This window comes from Rhynchophorus ferrugineus, unplaced genomic scaffold (genome assembly GCF_030347505.1).
Source record: "Rhynchophorus ferrugineus isolate W39M unplaced genomic scaffold, kcgeb_rfMv2 rfM2, whole genome shotgun sequence".
Classification (NCBI taxonomy): Eukaryota; Metazoa; Arthropoda; class Insecta; order Coleoptera; family Curculionidae; genus Rhynchophorus; species Rhynchophorus ferrugineus.
In genome coordinates, this window is record NW_027472581.1 from 19,134,239 (window position 1) to 19,160,781 (window position 26,543).

Genomic DNA, 26,543 nt, shown 5'->3' on the forward strand with positions numbered 1-26,543 from the left:
TTTAACCAAAATTAAAAGTCGTCACAAATAAACAATACTATGATTAATCTGTCATATGTACAATGTTGGGATTTACAAGTTCCGAATTGCCACACGATTTTACGGGAATAGAATTGAATGCGCAGAGCTACTGAAAATTGCGAAAAGACAATGCAAAAACTATAGCTGATGAAAATAATGATTAACGACCAGCGATTAGAACATTTAAGACAGTGTGCATCACAGCATATCGTGAATGAAAGTTACGCTTGAAACAGGAAAGACGTAATGGTAATGCCAGATAGTGTAGAGTTTTATACGAGTAGAAAATGTTAGAAAAGTACAGACAATGCTGTACTATTTGTTTCCATTTTGTACACCATTGTTTCCCAATGACTTAACATCTCTTTTTAGTTCATCTTTTATCAAAACAGTCCAACAACAGATTAAAGAACATAAATACATTTTTTCTACGAGAATAATTTTTCTCTAAATGAATAAATTTTTGGTCATAAGCAAACGAACCTAATTTGTACTCCAGGCACAATTCTAACCAAAAATATTTTTATGAAAATTCTGATTTTCGTTTCCACTTTGCACAAGCAACAGCGCTCAGAAAATCACATTTCAGCTTTTTATACTCGTAATTACAGGTGGAGGCAAATAAAGTGTCCTAACAGAATTTTTGATTAAACAACTTTTTCGGCATTAAAATAACTCGCATTTAATATAAATATCCGGAACTGATTCTATCTAACGACCAACGTCGAAAAAACCAACGAATTAATTCATGTTGAAATTATTTGATAATTAATTTTGGAGTTTGTTTGATGTATTGATGAAAAAAAAACTAAACGTGGCTTTAGAAATTATTTAATATGCCGTATAAAATAATAGAGTCGATACATATTCAGTTTTAATTAAAACTGAACATAAAGCCTATTTTATTCTCAAATGTTAATAATTCATTACATTAGAACTGTTCAGGACAACAGAGAGATAAACTAGAAAAATTGTTTAGTATGTTTATAAAATTGTTATATGTATTTCTCATAATACCGTTTTCATAACATCTGCCTCTTTATAGATCTATTACGGTATTTTGGGTCTCTCTGTCAGAACATTTTATTGTCACAGCCTGGCCTCTATTTTACTTGGGTAAGGAAAATATCGAATATGTGGACTATTGTTTCCTCGAAAAGGTGATCGTAGGATACCGTATAGTTTCAGAGGGGGTGAACCAAGAGGTTCGCAGGCAACCTGATAGATTCACACCTGGACGGTAGATCTTTTCAACTGAGGATCGGTGACGCAGCCTGCTCTCATAAACAGATTTCCGCAGGAGTCCAGCAAGGAGGTCCACTAGCCCCAGCCCTATTCAACTTATATATGGCTGATTTCTCGCTCCACAAACCATCCCACACAGCATTTTTGCAGATGATACCGCTTTCTTCACAACCTGTTACTATCCCGACGCTATCCGTGACAGACTCCAAGTACAGCTGGACCAAGCGATAGCGTGGTAGAAATTCTGGCAGCTACAGATAAACCCGAACAAAACTCAGGCTATTCTGTTCCACCGTAAGAAGCCTCCAAATCGATAAACTTCCTATACCATGGCTCCAGAAAGTCTCATATCTTGGTCTCCAGTTGGACCGCAGATTCCAATGGTCAGCCCAAATACAGCACGCCATTTGCAAAGAAAATTACGTGTACAGTCTACTATTTCCACTACTCTACATAAAAAGCAAACTTTCAATTCCACAGAAAGCGACGCTGTATAAAATGGTAGTTCGTCCAGTCTGCCTCAACGGAGCACAGGTATGGTACAGGTATGTCTCGGAGAGACAACTTGAGTACTACTATAATGTTATATTAAGTGTTCCAATCCAAAAGACCGCGTTACACAAAGCTCCATGGTTTATGAGGGAACGTCAATACACACCTCGAATCAGGCATCCCGTTTGTGAAAAATTTCATAAACATGCTCAGTGTGGGGTTCTCCATAGGAACCTTAGAACACGACAATACCTTGATAAAATCCCTACCCATCCACAAACCCCGGTAGTAAACAAACTACGACAGTCCCAGTCGTAACAGAGGGTCTCTGTCGGCCGCAAAACAATTTTACTCGAAGCGAAATCAGCCGAAGACCATTTGGTTCTAGCTGGTCAATATGGTAAAAGAAAAAAACAGTTTCGACATTCACGGTATGCATTCACGTTATCACTCACGAGTAGTTGTTAGTCTAAATTTGTATATTAATATCGTTCCGTATGATCGACTATAATTCGGGTATTTATAGTATTTTATTGTATTGTAACTCTATTCATAAGTAATTGAGTTTTTGGTTGACAACGTTTATCGGTCTATAACCTATAATTCATATTATAAATGCGTTGAAGAATTGTGCAGACACTTGGCAACAGCACCCACCAATACCAACCCGAATTGAATTTTATAGACTGATTAGTTTACAAGTTACTGACGCGTTCTACACATTCTCTATCGCATTCTATCACACAGCATTCTATCTCTTTTTAACTAGTGTAATTCTATTAAAATTAATTACATACTACATGAGACATGCTTAGTATAATCTTAATTTACAAATTAATTTACTACAACTGTTCAGTTGTACTTGAAATAATATACAGGCAAGGCAAGTATGGGATTAATACATCAGTATGTATTTTCCAAACTAGTATAAAATGAGAGGTAAAATTCCGCTCCGAGTTTGAAACGAATTTATATTTTTTTCAAACTGCATTTCGCAGTATACTAGACGTCATCTATGACGTACATTGAGTTTAGTTTTTATAACGTCATTTTTATAACATTCACGGTCAAAATAATTTGTTTAAATATAAAAACAAAAGTGTTTTATTTCGGGATGTGAAGGCTTAAAGAGCGCGCATTGCCCTCCAAAAGATCCTGTTCTAGCCCAAAAGTTAGATCTAAAACAATAATAAACTTAAAAAAATCACCAATGAGCATAAAGCTACATGAAGTTTCCAAACCGGGCGTTTTTTTTTGATTTTAGACCTGATCACCATAGACCCAAATCTTAATTTACAATTAATTTATTACTACTTTTTATTTATACTTGATTCATTCACAAGAAATATATATATATATATATATATATATATATATATATATATATATATATATATATATATATATGGTAGATATGGTGCATTGTACATAACAATAACAGATGATTCCTCCAAGTTCTTTAAAAGCTGATTTTCAAACTACCACAAGGACAAGTTATGGTTCATTTCTTCATGGTAGTCACCCTTGGATTTAGAGAAACACTAATTCTGTACTAGGAATAGAACCATTCCTGTTTCCAGCATGACGAACTATAATGTCTGCAATGAGTAAATGTTATGACTAACAAAACCTAATCGATAGTTATTCCAACGTTTACCTTTTTCCATCAACTTTTGTTGTCTTCTGTTGTCACTATACTTATTATCATTACCATTATTATTACCATACTTATTATCATCTTGCCATGAGCAACCCAATGTACAATTCTGAAATATTCATGTCTCATTTAAACATATAAATTGATATAATTCTTCCTTGATTTTGTTATATGTTTTTAAAATTTGTATTCTTATAAAAGCAATCTGTGAAAGTTCCATTCGTAGGTTATCTTTGCACCACTTAAATCCTATATTATCCAACAATGTATGAACGGATATGCTATATCTCTCAAATAGCTGTATATCTTTTGGATTTTTATGGATACTTTCCAGACTAACACTTTCCTCTGAAATAATGGTATTAAATTGTGTTTCGATTGAAAAAACTTCTTACTGTTTTATACATTTCGTATATTTTATCTCTAAAACACCAAGCTGACCTTGATTCGTCACCTGTTTCGTATAAACACGGTTTCTTTTTGGCGAATTTAAGGTTATATTGTTTTATAATTTTTGAGATATTTTAGTAATCGTGTCCGTACGTAGTGCTACTGCAAGGGGCAAATTTTTTTTTTCAATAAAAGCCGCAGCGATTTGAAATTTACTAAATGAAAGCGTTTAAACAACGTTTGCCGATTTATAACCCATAATTATAACATTTTGAAGATTTTTCAGACGTTTGGCAAACAGACAATGTTTGCAGGCACACTCCTTTACATGTTCGAACTTCTCCAACAGCATTCTATCATTTTTTAAATAGAGTAAAATGACAAGGATAATATTGTCTGACTGTAGAACTAATTTCCAAACTTTAGACAGACACATATTGACACTCATGTCACTGTTATTTTGAATTGACTATATATTTTTAATATTCTACTATTGTTATTACGTTATATTATCTATGCCAGAAAATTTTCTGAGCATCTTCAACAGGATGTTAAGAAATAGCGAAGTAAAAATTTAGAATATAAATAATAGAATTTCGAGAGGTCATTTTACATAAATTTTCATATAAAATGTTGAAAAAATGGAAAAATTCTCATTAATATTAAACGAAAGGAGATATGATTTACATACATTACACTTAATATCTTAAAGAATAAAAATTTAAGTATATTCCCATTTAAAATTTTATTATTGGATTACTGTAAATTCTCAATAATGATTCTAATAAGTTTAATAATGCTTTTTTTGTTTTGAAAATGTCTCTTTGAAGTCTTAACAAATATTTTCTTTAAATCCCTCTTGGAGCGTTCTCTGAACATTAAAACACACAAAACTTGGTTACAATCTTATTATATAGGAGATTGCATTCTATGTATCTTCGTTTTATAATTGCTTTGGCGGTACAACCCACCAGAAAAAGCTTTCTTCCGATTAGTATCAACGATTTCAACACGCATCTAAGACAAACATATATTATATTCATTTTTGTATAATATATTTTGTGTTTCTAGATACAGGGAATAACTGGGAAGACCTTGTTGCATGTTGGCAACACTGTAAATAAAGCGACGCGTATGAATTTCTCAGTTTAAATGTCAAGACGGGTTTAAAACGACCGGATTTATGTATATAAAACCCCAAAAGAAGCCAAAAATCTAGACTGGCAGGATTAGAACGAATGAATATATAGATATCCTCAGCGAATAAATTCTTCTTGTGAATAGTATACTGCTGTCGTTGCAAAATGGTCAAGCCTTGAGGAGTATCAGAATACGATCAAATGTCACCAGATGTCAATCCAGAGTGAGGAGTAGCTCTCGATCTCCAATATTATTGAAGCAATTAGCTGATATTTTGGTAAACTCCGTTGGAAACTATTCAGACACTCTCAGACTCAAAAAAACATAGCTGTCTTAAAAGCAAAAGCTGGATCAATAGCTTATTAACAAATAAATATTGTGTATATAATAGAATTTCTTTAAAAATTTGTACCTCATAGCATATAAAAATTCACGCTACAAGACCAAAAATAATTCTTTACCAACCTAATATGTTATTTTAAGAAATGTCGTTATGCAAATATAAACCAAACATATTTAACTGAAAATCACGTTTAGCACAACCAAACATTATACCTGATATCGGTGACTAATATAAACTATAATACATATTTTGTTGCAAAATGTTGCAAATAAATAACTCCATAATGAAATTTTATTAAGAAAGAAATTGTAATTTTACATATCTACTCTAATATATACGGTAAATTTAATACCTTAAAATCCGATAATACTTCATAATAAAATATTAAAATGTATGACGTAACTATAAAAATCGTACAATAGCAACAAAATCAAATAATAGAAATGGATAAATTCCCACGAAATGTTTTAGTTCGGAACAATAAGTGGAAACCGTGAAAATGGAATAAATTTTATCGGCTCGTAAACAACGGCATCGAAGCCAGGAAACAGTCAACATCAAAATTTATATGCATCGTAGCGAAAGAGGAATTATTAGATTAAATTGACATGTTGGAGATATTTCTATAAAACTAGCGGAACAAGTAACCGGGTATACAAACATTTTAATTGAAATAAAACAAATAAATGAGTGGAAACGGATAAATATAATAATTGGTCGGGGAAAAGTTATTTTTAATTGCCTTTACTATGTTGAAAATCAGTGGAAAGACGACTTGAATTTTACAAATCTTTTAGGGGGGCATTTAGACTTTTAGATTAGGACTTTTAGAGCAGCATCTAAGGATATTCAAAGTGAGGACTAGTTGTATATAGATGAAAGCAGAGAAAAAATCAATAAAAGAATAATCTCAGTACTCCGTGTCGGGAACCGAACCCACGGCCTTCGTTTGAAAGCTAAACGCGTTAATCATTACACAATAGAAGCAGTAGTACAATATAAACAATATCTTTATGAAGTCTTAGTGCTTAAAAAGCAAACTGAATGGCGTTTGCACTGAACGACTTTAGATTTTCCACCGCATCAGGTCAGCGATAACATTATATACATATATCTGACTATTTCTAATAAAAAAAATATGTGAAAACTGGGTACGTGCCACAATTTGAGCCACCTCGAAAGGTCACTCTTTCGAATAAAAAAAGAATTTTGAAAATCGCTCCAGAATTGACTGAGAAATCGGCGAACAAACATGTAAAAATATATATCAGCCTCAGCATATATATATATACATATATATATATATATATATATATATATATATATATATATATATATATATATATATATATATATATATATATATATATATATATATATATATATATATATATATATATATAATATATATATATATATATATATATATATATATATATATATATATAATATATATATATATATATATATATATATATATATATATATATATATATATATATATATATATATATATATATATATATATATATATATATATATATATATATATATATATATATATATAATATATATATATATATATATATATATATATATATATATTAGTAAAAATAAATAACAAAGCATTGATATGAATATCTTCTTTGAGATGAATATGACCGTATAAGTATCAAATCTGTTCAAAAAAGGACACGTGTGACATACAGTTATTTTAGATCCTTACAATTTTTCTGACCTCACATTTTTTTCTCAAACCACTTGTAGATACTGCTTAAGGCTTGAAAGATGACAATTTTGTCATAAAAGTGACGGAAAAGACGTTGCTAGATGAAGATCCATACCAAACAAAAGAGGACTTCGCGAGAACATGTATATTGTGGATAACTTTCAAGCATTTACAGATTGTCTGCAATTATTTAAAAACAAAGTCCTACATAAATTAAAGACACCGAAAGGTGATTAAATATCAAGCACAATAAAATTTAATAACAAAAATATGTGAAACAAATTAATTTGCGACTGTATGGTAACAAAAGAGCGCTGATGCATCACGTAATTTGACCATGCAAAATAAGCCGGCCTATAGTGTCGTGTCGATTGATGCTGCGAAATTATCGACATGCATCTCGAACAGGAAATAACTTCCGTTCGCCAGGCGCAATGGTCATTTCGACTAACGACAGTCATATTTGCATATCCGTTACTTAACTAACGTAAACAATTCGGTCGCTGTCTGCATCGAGGGCGATTGGAAATCTATCCGGATCGCACCTTGTTATCCCAACAGGTATTTCGTTTCCCAAACAACAACGTAGCAGCGTCGGGCAACAAATTGAAGTATGAGTTTCGATAGAGGGGACGAAAATTGCGGCAAATCGTATTTATCGCCTTAATGACCCATTTGCGGGTACGGTTTCCGTTTCGCAAACAAAAACTCGTATAATAAAAGGTTCTAGGACGTTCAATCTAGAGAGCGTCGTTATATTTACGGAAAAAAATCGGGTCATTGACTGATAATAACCTCAGAGTATTAATTGGAAGGAAAAATAAGTCAATAAGGATTTATAATTATCTAATATCTTCAGGTTATTCTCTTTTTGAAATATTTCTTTCAGGAAAGGTTTATATGGTGAGCAAATACTAACAAATGCGAGGAAAATAATAAAAATTATTATTTTATTTTCCAATATAAGGTGTCACTGTTACTGTCATCAATAGTTTCACTAACATAAAAGATCACAGCTACACAGATACAAAAATGTATCATTTACTAAAAGCACTGTGCGTACTACCACAAGCAGATCATCGGTTCTTACAAATGTTTTTTATGGACAATACGAATGCGGAAATTGAAACGAGTTATGATCACAATCCAACAGTCAAGCGAACTATTGTCCAAGGACTACAAACGTTGTCCTTGTTGTTTTTTATCAGATCAACGATTTAGTAAAAATGTTTAAAATAGCATTGGATCGGATTACACCTGATCCTATGATATTTACAAAAAGATATACCAATAAAGTTTAGAAAAGATATGTTTAGTCAGAACAATTTTTCAAATTTCGAACTAAGTGGTATCGATGCCCAAATAGCACTTACCCAAAAACTACTGATTGGAGGAGGTGCGTTCATGTCAACGGATAGATAGGCAATGTTCAGGCATGTTCTCTCTTTTCTGTAGAGTTCTTGTTGGAGCGGAAATTGTAACAAACATCCATTCTTCAAACAGGCGTTTTATCTATGATATGAATGGTTTGAGAACATGTCCTAATTATCATTCAGCAAACTGTTCTCAACACTTTGTTTTTGAAACTATACAGTTTTTGACATGGATCAGCTTGAAGATACTAGCCCAATTCAAGGGTTTGTTAGATCTACATAAAAATAGCTTATTGAGTGTGTCCATTTTAAATCCAAGATTTTAATGCCTTGAAATTAGGCTTAGAGGCCAATAAAATAATTTTCGATAAAAGAAAGACCTGTATACCTTACCTATAAACCTTAACAGTTCGACCACTGTTAAGCTCGAAACTCAATTGCTCATCTATGATGATATTATTCGTTTTTGAACGTAAATTATTCTTTTTACAATTACTCTTAATAATAATATAAATCAGTTTGAAGATATCATTCTAATTCAAGGGTTTGCTCGATCTAGATAAAAATAGCTTATTGGGTGTGTCCATTTTAAATCCAAGATTTTAATGTCTTGAGAATAGGCTTAGAGGCCAATAAAATAATTTTCGATAAAAAAAAGACCTGTATACTTTACCTATAAACCTTGACAGTTTGACCACTGTTAAGCTCGAAACTCAACTGCTCATCAATGATGATATTATTCGATTTTTTAACGTAAATTATTCTTTTTACAATTACTCTTAATAATAATATAAATCAGTTTGAAGATATCATTCTAATTCAAGGGTTTGCTCGATCTAGATAAAAATAGCCTATTGGGTGTGATCATTTTAAATCCAAGATTTTAATGCCTTAAAGGGCCTCTAGATATTTTATAAAAACAAAATGAAAAGACTATACACCTCACTTGTAAACTTTGACAGTTTGACCACTGTTAAGCTTAAAACTCAAACAGCTCATCTAATATTATATTATTCATTTCTAAAAGTAAATTATTAGGTTTTATCGTTACATATTTAATTGTTTTACAATTACTCTTAATAATGAGTTCAGACTGATTGAATATCATAACTGAGACTGATTTGTTTTCCTTCTGTGGAATAATAACAGAAAGCCACTGGTTAATGCGAGAAAGCCTTTTAATGCTAAAAGAATATCCGATACATGCCTGCTGCAAGAATAAGGGGTTATTCGACAGGATTAAAAGGATTAGTTTTCTATAGACAAAATCCATTTTCATCTCTCTCTCTCAAAATGATTTTTTATTTCAGAAATCAATAAATCAAATGGCGAGTATTCTCAGGTGCCTTAAAATAATGCATAAGGTATAAATAACGATATCTGTTTATTATTGTAAATTGGTTCAATACTATTTTACCATTTAAATTATCAGTTTCAATAAATTACCATTGTAAACCTAACAAAATAATACAACAAAGTAATTATAAATTCTATTTTCCATAGAACCACATTTAATTAACAATTACTCTACTGAAAATAGTATGGCTATTTTATATTCAATATCACACTACAATAATATTACTCAATTAATTAAGTGCATATCTAAATATTTCAATTAATTAGTTATAAACAATCTAGAGATTGATATTTAACAATCCTAAAAATATTCACTACAATTAATTAATTTAGTAAATCCACTGGAAATTTCTAACTTACAATGATTAATAATTCAACAAAAACTAATACAAATTATAATAAGTGCTAAGTAAACATAAATGTAATATTAAGTGATGAAATAAATTCGTGTTTTATGAAAGGTATCGAAATACAATAAATACAAAAAGTAATAATAATTACAATTAATGCATTACTAAAATTGCGGGAACTGTTATATAACTATTTTGATATAAAATTAATAGGTTAAAGAAGACTTTAGGGAAATAACTCGAGGCCGCAATGTTGTAACGCAAGCCGCGCGAATGAACTTCATAGAAATCAAGAACCTTTTTTTAATTGTTAATATTTGTTATGGATTTTTCCGATAAGGTAATAAGTATGTTGTTTTAAAAATAGATATAAATACCGTAACAACTAACTAGCGAGATGATACTTTTAAGAATATTTTTAGTAAACTACCTTTTATTAAAAATGCTACGAATTACTTCCATCACCTAAAAAATTTAAAATTTATATATTTTAAATATGTATTATAGAGATAATTAGTCGTTTCAAATAAAGGAAAAAAAATATAAAAATATAGAAATCCCATCAAAAACTTTAATATTATTTACTAGAATATTTACAATACTATATTATTTTCTATTAACTTTCTATAATTGTTATACGCAACTATACGCTGTACGATAGCGTCCTTCAAACAAAATTTAAAGTTCGTAGTTCAATTTAGTTAATAGACGATATATCGTCGTGTATTTCATGTCATTAATATAACATATACTATATAGTTATGTGTAAATGAGATAATCCTTACATCAGCTTTTTCAAGGGTAAGAATATTTTTTTCTAGTTTCCTTTGTATGATCAGAAGCAATACACGTGACTGCAGTACCTGAAACAAAACAATAATGCTATTAGAAAATTAATACTAACCACAATTACTAAACATTATTATTTATTATGTATAATAAATGCATTTATAGTTATCGTCTACTTTTCACATCAGTATATATCATATATATATCAAAATAGTTATATAACAGTTCCACTTAAGTTATATTTATTTACTTATAATCGTTGTAGTAACTAAATAAAAATAAATAAAAACCTTATTTAACCTATCCACTACATTTATTTAATATTCTGCTATATAACAACTCAATTCAACAACTCAAAGTCCCCGGCCTGACACATAGATGGCGCAGCTAGAATTAACTCCAGATGGCTGAAATTACCAAAAATGGTATCGAAATGTTGGAGGGTCGCTATAATCAGTGCATCACCCTTGAAGGGAATTATGTTGAATAAAAAAACTAATTTTGTCAAAAAAAAGTGCGTTTTACTATCATAGGCCGGGGACTTTTCAATTGGCATGTTACATACAAATTAGCTTAAAACTATCAACTGATTACTTTGAAGTCGGTGCCGAACCCAGTTATATTATTTTAGATTTGTTTTGTTGGTAATTTAATTTTTTGTATATGTCACAAAATTATATTATTATTTTTGTATTGTTTTGCCTCGGCATATATTCTAATTTTCTCTTTTTAATGTTGGATATTTACTCAATAAATTACACAGTTATTTTACTACAATCCGTCAGTACTATAGCCCAATAAAAGTACAGCCCATATGACGAAAAATTGGAATAAAGAAACAATGATTGAAAATATGGAGCGTTTCAGTCCCTGAGGTCCTCTATCTAATCTAGGTGATTTGACAAATGCTCCTGTCAAGCTAGAACAAAAAAAGTTGCTGCCCTGTTGGAAATTAAACCCGCAACCTCCGCGTGTGATCCTTCTAACCATTACACCACATAAACATCTGCCTATAATGTTTCTACGACTTCTCATATGATATGGTTAGTGCTTAAAGCAAACTGAATAGCTATTACACTGAACTACTTCTGATTGTTCGTCATATCAGTTCAGCAATAATATTATACACAAATATCTGGTTAATTTAGATAAAAGAATATATGCAAACATTGTACGTGCCTTTGAAATTTAAGGTTGTTTTCCCTCGATACCCCCCCCCCCCCCAGATTATAACTTGGTTCCAATGTGATCACCTCGGAAGTACACTCTTTCGAATAAAAAACGAACTTTGAAATTCGGCCCATAATTGACGAAAAAATCGGCAAACATACATTAAAAATATATATACACCCGAACATGGAACCTCCTACTTTTTTGAAACTGGTTAAATAATTGGCCAACCTAAAGATTTGTCAGTATAAACACTAGTCAGTATATAACCTACTTAGAATAAAAACTAGTCGTAGTGGTGTCTGAATATCGTAAGAAATAATAATAATAATAGTAACTGAAACCAGTCGAATGAAACAGTCAATAGTAGTAGCAGTAGTAAAAAGTCAATCATTATTTAAATCGTCGTAGTAATCATTTTCATTCGATAAAATTCGACAATCCTATGATGTCTATTTTAGATGTGGACTTGAACTACAGTTAAGGAAATAATAGTAATTTAGGGTAAATTAGATGGCTCGGTGAATGTAGGTAAAACGAAATGAAGGAGTGGTGTTTACATTATGTGACCGTTACCTGGAGACGAGGCTTGGGCAGTCGCTGGTGGCACGTCTAAACCAAACGATGGTCGAGTACTGAATGAAACGATATACCCTTCAATAACATCCCAGATAAACGTCTCGGGGTTGCCAGCTACTCTTACTGGGTTCTAGTTGGCGCTGCTGGCACCCCGCCCGTGTTCAACATCTGGGATTATATTTCTGGGTATTTTGTAGACCGTTATTCCACCGTTTCCATGTAAAATTCGACATACCTCAAAGTCTCTACAGTAATAAAGAATAGATATAATAGAAATAATTCTACGCTATAATAAAATAATAATGTCTCTACAGTAATAAAGAATAGAAATAATAGAAATAATAGTACGCTATAATAAAATAATAATGTCCAGATTTATTACAAAAATCAGAAACATACAAAACTGAATTCATATGTCACAAATAAGTGTTGATAAAATGTTAAATCTCGACCTCCTCAAGAAAATGATACCTTACGAATAGATAATTTCGACTTGCTAAGTCATGTGTTGTCAGATATGTGAAGGAGCACGTTTTTTTTGTCTGGATTTCAACAGTTACATATCCTATATAAACTTTTCTAATCCAGCTGATTCGTCCAAAAATAAAATTGATAAAAACTCTCCGGTCGGTCTTGAAGTTTGAACGTTTCGACGAATGATCCTTCGCCGACGTATCGTCCTAATTCAATAAATCCTCTAGATGGGAGAAAATGTACCGAGCTTTCCGTTACATTCGCTCCCGCTTTTTTTCCTTTTTCTAAATAGACATGGATTTCTGAGTTTTCCGGGTTATTTCGAATGGCATTAAAAAGTTTCGTTGTCTCGCTGCATTTCAACAGATTTATTTTCGTTACGCTCTCCAGATTATAACTATCTGCGCTGACCATCGGGAAGTTCTAATCGTGTATTTGGTCGGTCATTTGAGCTTAAGTAAGAAATATATTTTCGATAAAAATATTAAATTGAAATGTACACTAACAATTTATTTACTGTTATTTTAGTACAGTCACATTAACTGTATATTAATGAGTAATAGTAATATTATTTTATAATTTACAGGCTTAGTAACACCATTTCTTAGCTCTCGAATATTTATATGAAAATTATATATCTACAATCGCATACAAATCGGACCAACGGAATATAAAAAACTTGTGAAATGAATAATACAATTTTATCTCTTATTTATATTTAATTATATTTAAAAATTATTATTATTTATTATAATTCAAAAAATATCTTGAATATTTATTGTGAAAAATCGATACAATATATTTTATTCAAGTATTGTCTATCGATAGCCGCTACTCTTTCCCATCTTTCAGATAATTTACGGATTCTATCTCGAAAGAACGATATTCTGAGGTTATCCACAAATCGAAGTATTTTTTATAGTTTCATAAAAAGTGAAGCACTGCTCAGACCTGACTGCACAACTTATATGTCGGAACAAATAGTAATCAGAAGATGCAAGATCTGGAGAATACGGGGGTGGGGAGCAAGTATGTTTTCGCTGAGTTTCCAACATGTGATTGTCAAGCTTAAGAATAATATTGTTTTGTGTTTTTTCGCATTCCGGCCGTTTTACCACAGTTCTCGTTTCAAACGTATCAATTGTAGTCGATAGCGATTCCCATTGATGGCTTTTCTTGAAATTTTTCTTAGCTGTCCAGAACGATCTTTGGCATCGGTATCAAAATCACCACGTTTAAAAAATCAAACCCAGTGTTCACATGTTGAATTAAATTGTTGTCGAATTAAAAAAGTAAAACTTTCCGCAAACAGGCTCAAGTTAATAAACGGGTACAAATGTTACATGTGTAATTCTATTAATATACAATAACATTATCTATTTTAAATCCTTTACAGTTAATTTAAAAACCCAAGCCTTTAACACTGGGTCACAAGAAATCATTACCATCGCTTTGCAACGCCCGTTGACGCCGATAGTCACAAGAACGTTTAAAAAAATTGCGAATGACAAAATATTGTATTTAATTAACAACTGTATTTCCAATCCAAATCAAGTTTTATGGATTTAAGGAGTACAATCAGTTTTAGTCAAGTTTCTAATTTAAATATATCAATAAATGCAATTATAGTAAGATAGAGGACCAGGACAAGTGCCGTAAGTTATGGCCGAAGAACTCCAGATATTCTGCGACTCATGTTCAGTTATACAATGAGTTATACAACAGTTATACAATGAGAATGTTTAAGAAATAAAAAATAAGTGTAATGATTTCTGATGTGTCTATGCCTTCTACTTAACCGAGTAGATTGAGACAATTGAGCTTGAGATATCGCATTCGAGATCAAAATTTGTCAAAGAAAAAGACAAAATTTTTGCAAAATTGATGTCAGAAAAATTAAGATGTCTGAAAGTTTTTTGCGAGTTTGAATTACGCTCTTGTCCAACAATTATTACAATTTATTGTCCCTGAACTTTCTGTCCTCCAGGACGTTCTTTACCATAAACATCAAAATAACTTTTAAATAATTTAAACCAAAACCGACCAATGGGGAGCAGCATCACAATAAGTTTCAAAAGTAAACAAAAGTTGGCCCTCCAAAAAATTTCTAAAAATCAAATAAAAAAGCTCGATGTTTAGTCTCTGCATACACTGAATAATACTAAATGGAAAATTGTTTTAACACGTAGATAAATGTCAAAACCATCAAATTTAATAATTAGTTTAGGTCGTAGGTGCTTATTTGTCGTTTACATTTATATTTCGCATTTTCACCAATAGAAATCGATGATCAAATTACATGCAAGCACTTGTTATAAGGGAAGATTCACTAAATTTAAGGCATTTCTATCTCGTTACCTGATTTATATCTTGATTGTCAAGCAGAAAGATTAATTTGAGTTCAAAAGGTTGTGTGGTTAATTGGAAATAAACACAAACAAATAATTACCACAATATATGTTTCAAAACGTATCGAAATTATTCCAACAATTACAACTAAAGCAATTAAAGTTTGATTCGTGAAATGGTTGCCATCGAAATATCAAGTATTTGTTTGTTCATGACAGAATATTCGGACGGCTCATAAATCACGTAAAAACAGGTTAAAATTACGACAACCACAACGATCACCTTTATTAGAGAGACCGCCAGCCACCCGCCAAAAATATATCATAATTAAACCAGACTACGGTTATGCAGCGCGCACAACCAATATAACCCTTGCAGATAGCTTATCTCTAATTTTCCTTCTATGGCTTGTGTTTATATACTGCTTTATACTTTGTCTTCTATCCCAGGTCCTAACAACAACAGAAACTAACAACTGATCAACAAATGAAGAAGATTCTATGAAGCTATTTCATAATTTTTAATATTTTTCCGAATGTTTACATTTGCAAACAAAATTTTAACTCTTGATGCATACATTAACGTATTTATTACCTTATTCGGTTAGTACTTTGTTAAGAAATGCATTTACTAAAAAAACCTGAAATGAATCACAAGTTAATACCACTAAGATTTACCGAAATATCTTAATGACCTTTAGAATTACCTCCGGTAAAAAGATATACTATGTTTCCAGAACCATATCAATTACTATCAGTTCTTAAGCAAGAACAATTTTTCTTAGCTGTTTTCTGTTCAGCAGACATCAAATTTTTAAAATTCTAAATATAAATAAAGACGACAAACGACTCTTGTTATTCTCGAATTTTGTTAATCTATGCCGTTTCCCAAAAAAGGGAAGGCAAAATTTTCGTTAAGCGCATTAATGTATAGATTCCTGGTTCATAACTTCATCATCGAGCAAAAAGTTTAATTTGAGTTCAAAAGGTTATGTTCAAACGGTGTGGTTAATTACAAATAAACACAAACAAATAATTGCCACAGTATACGTTTCAAAACATACCGAAATTATTGCAATTAAAGCAATTAAAGTTCGATATACGAAAAGGTTTCCATCGAAATATTACAAGTATTTGTTTGTTCATAACGGAATATTCGGTCGGCTCATAAATCACGTAAAAACAGGTTAAAATTACCACAACCACAACGGCCACCTTTATTAGAGAGCCTGCCCGCCCCCCGTCGAATATCTGTATACCGTCCCCAAAAATATGCCATTAATTAAACCAGACTACCGTTATGCAGCGCGCACAACCTTGGCAAACTTCGAATAGTTCCCGGGCAGGCTCTCCCATCCATTCCGTCCAGGCGCGACTTCGCAACTTTTCGACATGCCTGGAAATTTCATCGCGCAGCGGCAGCAAACAAAGCCGGGAAATACGCCAAGCTGCAAAGGGTCGTGAGTCGACTTCCAAGTGGAATGGACGTTTTCCAGTTTTGGATTCGATTCTTTTTATTCCTGATAAGGACGAAATTGATAACAGCAAAATGTATTCTAGAACGACCGCTATATATAGGAGGTTTTATATTTGAATGTATGGAAAAACGTCAACGCGAAGTGAAATATCAGTTGAATCATCAGAATCAGATTAAGAACAAAATTAAAAAACCCTCTGATGACAAACTTATGCGGAGCTGAAAATAATAAAGAAAAAGTAAGTCTTAGTAAATTTCTCAGTAGAACGAAACGTTTTTCATTTGACATATTGAATAGAGGGTATGATTATTGGTTGTATGAGCAGAATTACTGATTATTTAAATTATTTAAATTTCAAAATTGTATGAATGCCATAAAAATAATTCTGGAAAAATAAACTTTAAGTGGTTTTTAAAGAAACTAACGTAAGGAAGGCAAGGTATGGTAAGGTAACAAGCAAGGTAGCAAGGTAACTTTAATATCTCCCTTTTGGGATATTAACTCCCCAATATATGTTCCTTAGTTGTAATTATCGCACTAAATATTATATTATTTATTTTACAGTAGCTCAATATGCAACAATTAATGCAGAGTAAAACGAACAAATACTGAGAGGTAGCTTACAATGGTTGGTCGAATTAAAGCTGAACGAACTTCTGAGAGATTTTTGTGGCGAAATTGGCGTTTTCAATAAAAGATCAACTTCAAAAGACATATATTTAGACTACAGAAAGTAATCTGAAGGCAGAAGATATTGTATAATATTGTACGAGGCCAGAACAGTTGCTGCCGATTACCAATAGTGGCGTAAATTCATGAAGAATATTTGAAGCCTTGAAGCACCAATAACAGCATAAGGGTTGAGAATTATACTATCATCTTGAGCGATAGCCACGAACCAATGATGATGATGATGGAACATGAAAGTTTTTTGTTAATATTTCTATAAAGCTTACAGTACTTAAGAGCTTTTATATTTTTTAGTTTCCTTTCCACCAACAAGGATTTATCTGAATTGAACCTATTGCTAAATTGCTGACTGGCTTAAGTGATCAATCTGGTAATCATCCCAGAAGACAGATTACTGATTACTGGTGAGTGAGATCATTTTTCTTGTCGGATTTTGCACTGTTGTCTAAACACAAGCACAAATATTAAACAATTCACAAACATAAATGTACCATAAGTATATCCCAGCAGAATTGGAACCCACAACTATCGCAACAGCAGACGGACTGTCTTGTCGCCTTTACCACTAGACCAACCTAGCCGGCAGAAATTAACTGTTGTAAAGATAGAAACACATTTTCTTGATACTTAAATAAAGTGTCTATTAGATACTTAAAATGGCTAAATATTTACGTAGAAAGTAATGTAACTCTCACATAAATGAACCAAGCAATCAGTGCACGTTTGCTACAGTTGAAAAAGTAGAGGTCTTGATCCACTTTTTTAATAAATTAACAACAAAGGCATACAGTGCTTTATGATTATTGTACAAAACCTACACGTTGGACTCGTAGATCAGAAGACCTCCCACTCTCCAATCGATCACCCCTCATTAAAGGCATTTCAAATTCAACTCATATCAATATGCAAATGCTATATTCGACCAATTTAGTTCTGTTCGAGTTCTAAATATTTTTCCAAACTCAAAAACCCCACTTCGGAACACAATCCAAGTATTTTTTACAGGATATACTAGAACTGTTTGACAATGTAACAATTACTGTTTTGTGCAGTGAAAATAACTAACATAGATAATGAAATAAATTACGAAAAACGAATAATTCGTTTGTATTTCAAAATTCATATTATTTCCTTATCGCAATAGTACAACTTTTGGCAAAATTAGTTTTTTTTTATTCAACATGATTCCCTTCAAGGGTGATACAATGATTATAGCGACCCTCCCTACTTTTGGATACCATTTTTGTAGTACGATTTGAACTTTGCTTCAAAATAGGCCTCAATTTCGTCGATCATCGATTCATTCGACAAAAATTTCTTCCCAGCGAACATTCTTTTAAAATCTGAGAACAGGAAATAAGCACTGGGGTCCAGATCTGGAGAATACGATGGATGAAAAAGCAATTCGAAGTCCAATTCATGGATCTTTGACACGGTGCATCGTCTTGGTGAAGCAGCGCATTCTTTTTCTTCAAATGCGGCCGTTTTTTCGCGATTTTATCCTTCAAACGGTCCAATAACGCTGTATAATACTCGCTGTTGATGGTCCTTCCTTTTTCGAGGTAATCAATGAATATTATTTCATGCGCATCCCAAAATACAGACGCCATAACATATAATAACATATAATTCACAAATATGGATTTAATTCTAGTAGCGCCATCTATGTGTCAGGGCGGGAAATTGTCAATTGACCTTTTATATAACAAGATATATTGATACCGCACGAAAGGGAAGTTGCACATGTAGCACCTTCTGATGAATGACTGAATCGTTACCAACATCGTTCTCTTGATACGGTATCGCCATATTGCCATAAATAGGGGAAAACATGTAGAAACTGGAGGAAAATATTGTAATTAATATAAATTGTCCTGACTTATCTCAATAAATACCTCTTTAACATGAAAAATTGGCAGGATACATGCAAAAACCTAATAAATATCATCGCAAAACCATATCAATCAAAACCATTCAACATTATTCTCTGACCGATAACTATTACCAAAAATCATAAACCTAAATTAAATGGGAAAATACTATACAATAAAGGTAATGAACACTTGGGCCACCCCGGTTATAAGCTACCCTGCTGGTGTTGCGGATTAAACCCAAGCTGAGTTAGAGTCCTTAGGTCGTAAAACACGTAGATTAAAGAATATCCATCACTGCTTGAATCCGGCAGGTGATGTTGATGGTTTATATTTATAATAAAAACAGTTATAATCATGCATATATATAATTATAACGGTTAATGCAGATACTAAAACAAAACTGATAGATATAATATCTAAAAATAAGGAGACAAAATATATTCCAACAATATACCCTAAAAATAAATAAGAAGTTCGGCATTGTGACACAGATTGTGCGAAATCATTGGTTTCAGTAAACATCGATGCTGTGGATGATCAATAAAGCAAGATCGTGACATAGTGTGACATTTAGGTATACTTGAACATTAGTATGACATATTTCACTACCATTCGGCCGGAAAAACAGGATTCATTCACGTATCGATTGATGAAAGATATTATAAAATATGATGAAAGTACAATAAAACCTGTGTGTTACATATACACACATGACCAAATGACGAAACGTTATTCCAATCCAACAGCCAATGCTCGTCATAGAAAATATCAAATATACTGCTAACTGCAGTTTGTAAAAATGTAAAATTTGTTTTAAACTCGAAACAATTTTCCTTCTTATTTGACATTAGTTAAAAAGAGACAGAATATGCTTTCAAATGTGTCAGAACATTAATCGAATCCATCTATAAAATTCGATTTGTGTTGGTACTGGTGTTGGACCATGTTGCCAAATGTCCACAACATTCTTGAAAACGTTAGCTATAATAATTTGAACAGGCAAACATTGTAAACTAAGAGTGCAATTTCATGGAACAGCATTGCAACGTGCCCAAAAGAAATAAATCAACTTTATAAGTCATCTAAGACGAGTAAAACCTAACAAATGTTTACGAAAGAAGAATATAGAAGCAGATCGGCAATGGCATTAAAGCAACGTAGCACTCGCAGTTATGAATGGTATACGACCCTTTGTTTACCAGAAGTCTTTATAATCTTCTATTAAAAATCCGAAAAAAAGCGAATAACTTTCCATCACTATAACGCAAGCACTCACACAACCGTTCAAACTATAGACTATTTGATAAGTTATCCGCCGTGAAGCGCTGATTTAACAACCAGTAATATTTTTATTATCACAAATAAAAAACGAACTGGTGAACGATTTTGGACATAATACATATTCCTTTTAAAATATATATTTTGGAGTTACCCCAATAAAAGTGAAAAAAAAAACGCGTGAAAAGTTAATTGATTTTTGAGAAATATCCCTAAAACCTGTAATTTAGTTTCGGCCATAAATATGAAGCCGAAATAATTATTGAATTCGATTTCTTGAGTTGTCTTTAACGCGTTTTTCTAATTCCTTTTTAATCAAATCAAATTCGAATCGAATAAAAACCATTTAATTGGTTGTGAAATGATATGATGTTATGAATTTTTGATAGAGAAGTCTTAAAAAAACGAATACCATGTGCTATCGTAACAGTGACAATATTTTACTTATATTTTTACCACATATAATAGGGCAATTGAAAAGTCCCCAGCCTACCATAGTAAAACACATTTTTTTGGCAAATTCTTTTTTAATTCAACATAATTTCCTTCAAGGGTGATACACTGATTATAGCGACCCTCCAACTTTTCGATACCATTTATATAATACGATTTGTTTATTGCTTCAAAATAGGCCTCAGTTTCAGCGGTCACAACTTCTTTCGACGAAAATTTCTTACCAGCGAGCATTCTTTTGAGATCTGAGAACAGGAAATAGTCGCTGGGGGCCAGATTTAGGGAATATCGTGGATGAGGAAGCAATTCGAAACCCAATTTATGAATTTTGGCCATCGTTTTCACTGACTTGTGACACGGTACATTGTCTTGGTGAAGCAGCACTTTAAATATGGCCGTTTTTATGCTTTTAACGCTATGTGTGGTAATAGTCGCTGTTGATGGTCTTTCTTTTTTAAGGTAGTCAATGAAAATTATTCCATACGCATGCCAAAATACAGACGCTATAAACTTGCCAGCCGACTGTTGCATTTTCCCACGCTTTGGAGCGGGTTCATCATGTGCAGTCCACTCGGGGATGACTGTCATTGGACTTCGGAGTGAAATGATGGAGCCATGTTTCATCCATTGTCATATATCGACGCACAAACTCGGTTTTATTACGCTTGATCATCTTCAAACACTGCTCCGAATCATCAACTCGTCGTTATTTTTGGTTAATAGTGCGCTCGCGCGGCATCCACTTTGCACAGAGCATTCTCATATCCTAATATTCGTGAATGATATGATGTACACGTTCAGTTGATATCTTTAGTGTCTGCTATTCCATTCAATTGCAATTTACGGTCATTCTAAATCATTCTGTGGTTTTTTAAATGTTTTCATCGGTAACAAACCCTCTTGGGCGTCCATTGCGTTCACCGTCTTCGGTACTCATTTCACCACGTCTAAACTTAGCATACCTATTCTTGATGGTTGATTTTCCTGGGGTAGTATCCGGAAACTCGGCATTAAGCCAAGTTTTTGCTTCAACTGTATTTTTACCCTACAAAAAGCAATATTTTATCAACACGCGAAATTCCTTTTTATCCATTTTTTTCACAATAACTAACAATAATAAGTTGCTTCACTCAAAATGTTATAATTCACAAACTAGTGATCCGACAGCTGTAAATTTCTACAAGCATCTTTTAAGGGTTAGGGCTAACTAAAAAACATATTTATTTAATTCTAGTAGCACCGTCTATGTGTCAGACCGGGGACTTTTCAATTAACCTATTACTAGAATTTTATATTTAAACAGTTTTTTTTATCACAATTTTATATAAACCCAATGTAATATAACCACTCAATGAATAATAATAACACGCAAAGGTTTTTTTATTAGCACACTGTTATCCAACAAATCTTTTCTATTCTAGTAAAAAATCCTTATTACAGATTTTTTTTATAAAAAAATATGTTTTCACCATATTTATAAGATCCATTTACTTTTCGAATACATATTAATGACATGTTTACAATTACGTACAAGTGTGCTTTATCCCAGCATTGAATGGCAGGGCAAACAGTTTAAAAAAATTGGTGGAAAAATTCCCAGGCTGGGAAAGGTCGTCTTTTCTAGCCCTTACAAGTTTTTTTCTTATTTTCGATAAGACCGAGATGAATAACAACAATATGTTAGACGAGACGGCCCGAAAAGCGAAAGAGTTCGTGCTTGATTTCTCTAAAGTATTGTAAATAAATACAGGATTATACCTGTTCGAAAGGCAAGGATTTTTTTCTAGTAGAATTCAATTTTATTGAAACAATATCCGATACACAATATATATTTGTAGAATAAGGAGTTCATTTAGGGGGATTTGATTTATAAAAGCAAGGCCTTATTGCAAAAAAAATGTGTACAATGTTATTTCTCAAAGGATTGCTTATCTAGTAATTAACTAGTAATTAATTTTATGAACACACTTATAGTTTTGAATATCACATTAGAAAAACGATACGTCAATTATGCCTATTCAAGAATCCCTGAAAAAAAAAATTCTCCGTATATATATGTTAAAGTCTCCTTTTACCAACTATGGGTTTATATGGACTGGGACTCTGAACCACGGTCCTCACCATTAAGACTACCGACTGGCGAGTGACCAACTTTATAAATCATCCAAGAAAACATCCGGTCTTACCCGGCCTGGTTACTAGCGTCTGGGTTACTGGCGTGACTGGGATCATTTTCTTTGTCGGATTTTACACTCTTGCCTAGAACATTCACAAATTTTAAACAATCACAAACATAAATTTACGACCATGTCTCGGCTGGATTCGAACCCGCGGCTATCGCAACAGTAGGAGGACCGTCCCATCGCTTTTACCACTGCGCCACTAAGCCAAATATAGAACCTGCTCCTTTTCAAAGTCTGTTAAAAAGTAAAATGATTTAGTAATACCCACAATCTAGGATATTTATCTAATCTGTATTATCTTAACCTAACACCTGTTTGGCAAAAATAGGGTTAAAACTTATGTTTAGGTCTAATTGAAGAAAATGTTAGGTTCAGTAAATGGAAATTCCCTGTTTGTTCAACAGATTGCTTTATTAGATTGCATCTAGTGCTAAAGTCCGATCGGCATTCACTATAAAAACGCTGATACTTCGTACAAAAATATCTATTTGAAAGTTTCGTGAATGGTTAACTCAGTTCTGTGCAATCTCAGCAAAGAGAAAATGTAAAATGTACTATATTTAGGTTTTTTCAATAAAGGCGAAAACGCAGGTCATTTGTCTGATAATGTGAACAGTGTTTATGCTTCTGATACCGTAGTAACTAATCAAGCGCAGTTTTTGTTTGTCGATTTCTTTTCAGTAATGTCGATATCAAAGATGCGCTCTGGAAAGCCAAATCTTGATTGATCCATCCAATTTAACAGCAAAAAAACATTATGAGACGGATTTCCATCGCTGCTGATCACTTACGAAAACGTAGAGCGGAAATGGTTAAAGAAGTTTGGATTGGCAAAGAATTATATAATATAAGATGCCTCGCTATGACCTAACTTTCAATTCGAATCTTACTATGGACACTTGAACCGTGTGAAAAAAGCATTTAGGAGATTTTATGCATCCACCTTATAGTTGAGAAGTGGCACCAACTGATTACCAAAATAGTTGAAGAACCTAGAAGAGCCTAACTAATTGCACTTTGTTTTGCTGTAATGAAGTCGTCGTCTACAGTTATACAAAATACGATTCAGCGTGGTCAAACATTTTCTTCTTTTTTATAACTGATACACATGGAATATATATAGATTGTATCTCTCTGAAGCTCCCGATTCGATGATAGCTTTAGCTAAAATCGACTCGACAACAACGAAACCAAATGGACGCATTACGCCGACGAAGGTTTTCGGTATCTTTTATCTTGCGCTATAGGGAAGCAACGATATTCCGTAACGTAACGCCTATATACAATGATACCGAGGACGGGTTATGTTTTGACGACATGTCGGAAATTGAAGCGAACACTCTCGTTTCAACTTTATTTCCATTTTCTGGTTTTGTTTCCCAAATTATGAATTGTATCTATCATTGAATAGCAATGTTACGTAAAGTGTAAGAAGTCATACTTCTGAAAATTGTTGTAATAAGACGCTTATAATTTTCTACAATTCACAGAAAAGACAAATAAAAAGACAATTAAAAGTTTCTATTATAGATAACAGAATATAATATAACCAGAAACAGTCAGTTTCTTCAAGAATATAGACTTAAAATAAATATGAAATGTGAAGGGATGAAATAAGAAACAATTTTATTTTAAAAAACTATTTTATTTTATAGAAATAACAGATATTTGAAAGATGGCTGAAATTATTATGATCCCAAAACCTGGAACATTACCTAAGGAAATAAAAGCCTATAAAAATATCTCACTGCTAAAAGTAATTTGAAATGAAGTATTTGAAAAACTAATGTAGAAAAGAAGAAAACTGATTATTATAGAGAGAAAATTCATAATAACTACACATTAGTTTGGGTTTGTTAATAAAACACTTGACAATTGATTGATAACAACTTTGCAACAAAACAAGCTAAAACTGGTGTAATACAAGTGTATGGGAGCCAATTATTTACCTACTCTGCAAATGTGATCTACCAGAAATGAAAAATATCACGATGGCTAGATTTTCTGATGACACTGAAGATGACACTGATGACAGACGAAAACAAGCAAGTGACCATATATCGTAAATAATTGGACCTAAACTTGGAAAATAAAAAGTCACGAAAGTAAATCTGTGCATATGCAGTTCACATACAATCAGATTGCCCAAGCACCAAATACAATAAATAATAATCATTCCGTATAGCAACAACCAAGGTAAAAAAAATGAAAGAACTGGAGTCAAAATATAGGAAAATATATTGGTGAATTAGAAGAAAATCATTATTACCAGTACATCATAAATTACTATTATATAAGTATTAAAACTTATATGCATATACGGAATTCAATCATAAGGGATATTCCGCGAAAACTAATCTAAACACAATACAAATTTTCCAGAACAAAGTCCTTAGAAGAATTGTAGGTGCACCGAGATACTACAATTCTAATTTGTTTGACTGTTTACACCGATATGAACTTCAGATACCAAATGTCACCCAGGAAATCAAGAGAAGTGCAAGGAGACATGAGGGCAGACTCCATTCTTGTCTCAATATCAAATAATACAACTCTTAGATAACAACAAAACAGGACCCAGGCCCAAAAGAATTAAACTATTTGATCTTGAAAGAAGTTGCGACTTGTTGAACGGCGATAAAAATTGAATCTGGAGGTTTATATATATTCTAGCGTAAACTAACACCATATGTCTAGAGGTCCCAATCATCAGGGCATTCAGTCATAACACAAAACCATCAGGTCCTTCCTTTGATCAAACTGGCTTATTGAAATTATCTTACTCAAGAAGCCAACGTCATATAACATACTATACACAGCCCTCGAAACAATTCAATTATTACATGAGAAGCTTCCTGGTCGTCTGCTCTTCAGCGCGCCGTCAATGGTTTCAGCGACCTCTATACAAAACCATGAAAAATCATTCATGTTATTTTGGAAAAAAATATTTTTTTTTAAATACTCTCTCAACTGTAGCATATATTAACAAACTGTCGAAGAGAATATCTGCAAATTCACTAATTTCAATTAATGGTAATTAAAACTGACAACTCTTCACCATTCGGAGATTATCTGACATAATTCCTAGAACTCACCAACCCAACTATTATCTTTTTTTAACATGCCAAAGA

The 26,543-nt window shown here is 32.3% G+C and overlaps 1 protein-coding gene across 5 annotated transcripts in view; it reads right to left on the reverse strand.

Annotated features, from left to right (window-relative positions):
- Tpst (Tyrosylprotein sulfotransferase) overlaps positions 1 to 26,543 on the reverse strand; it is a 610,347-nt gene that overhangs the window by 441,584 nt on the left and 142,220 nt on the right. For 2 of the 5 annotated variants that reach the window (XM_076394126.1, XM_076394128.1), the window contains one exon: positions 10,882 to 10,959. The exons of the other annotated variants lie outside the window; for them this stretch is intronic. The gene's annotated coding sequence lies outside the window, so the exon portion shown is untranslated. Of the gene's footprint in view, positions 1 to 10,881; positions 10,960 to 26,543 lie in introns of those variants that run through there. 5 annotated transcript variants of the gene reach the window in all.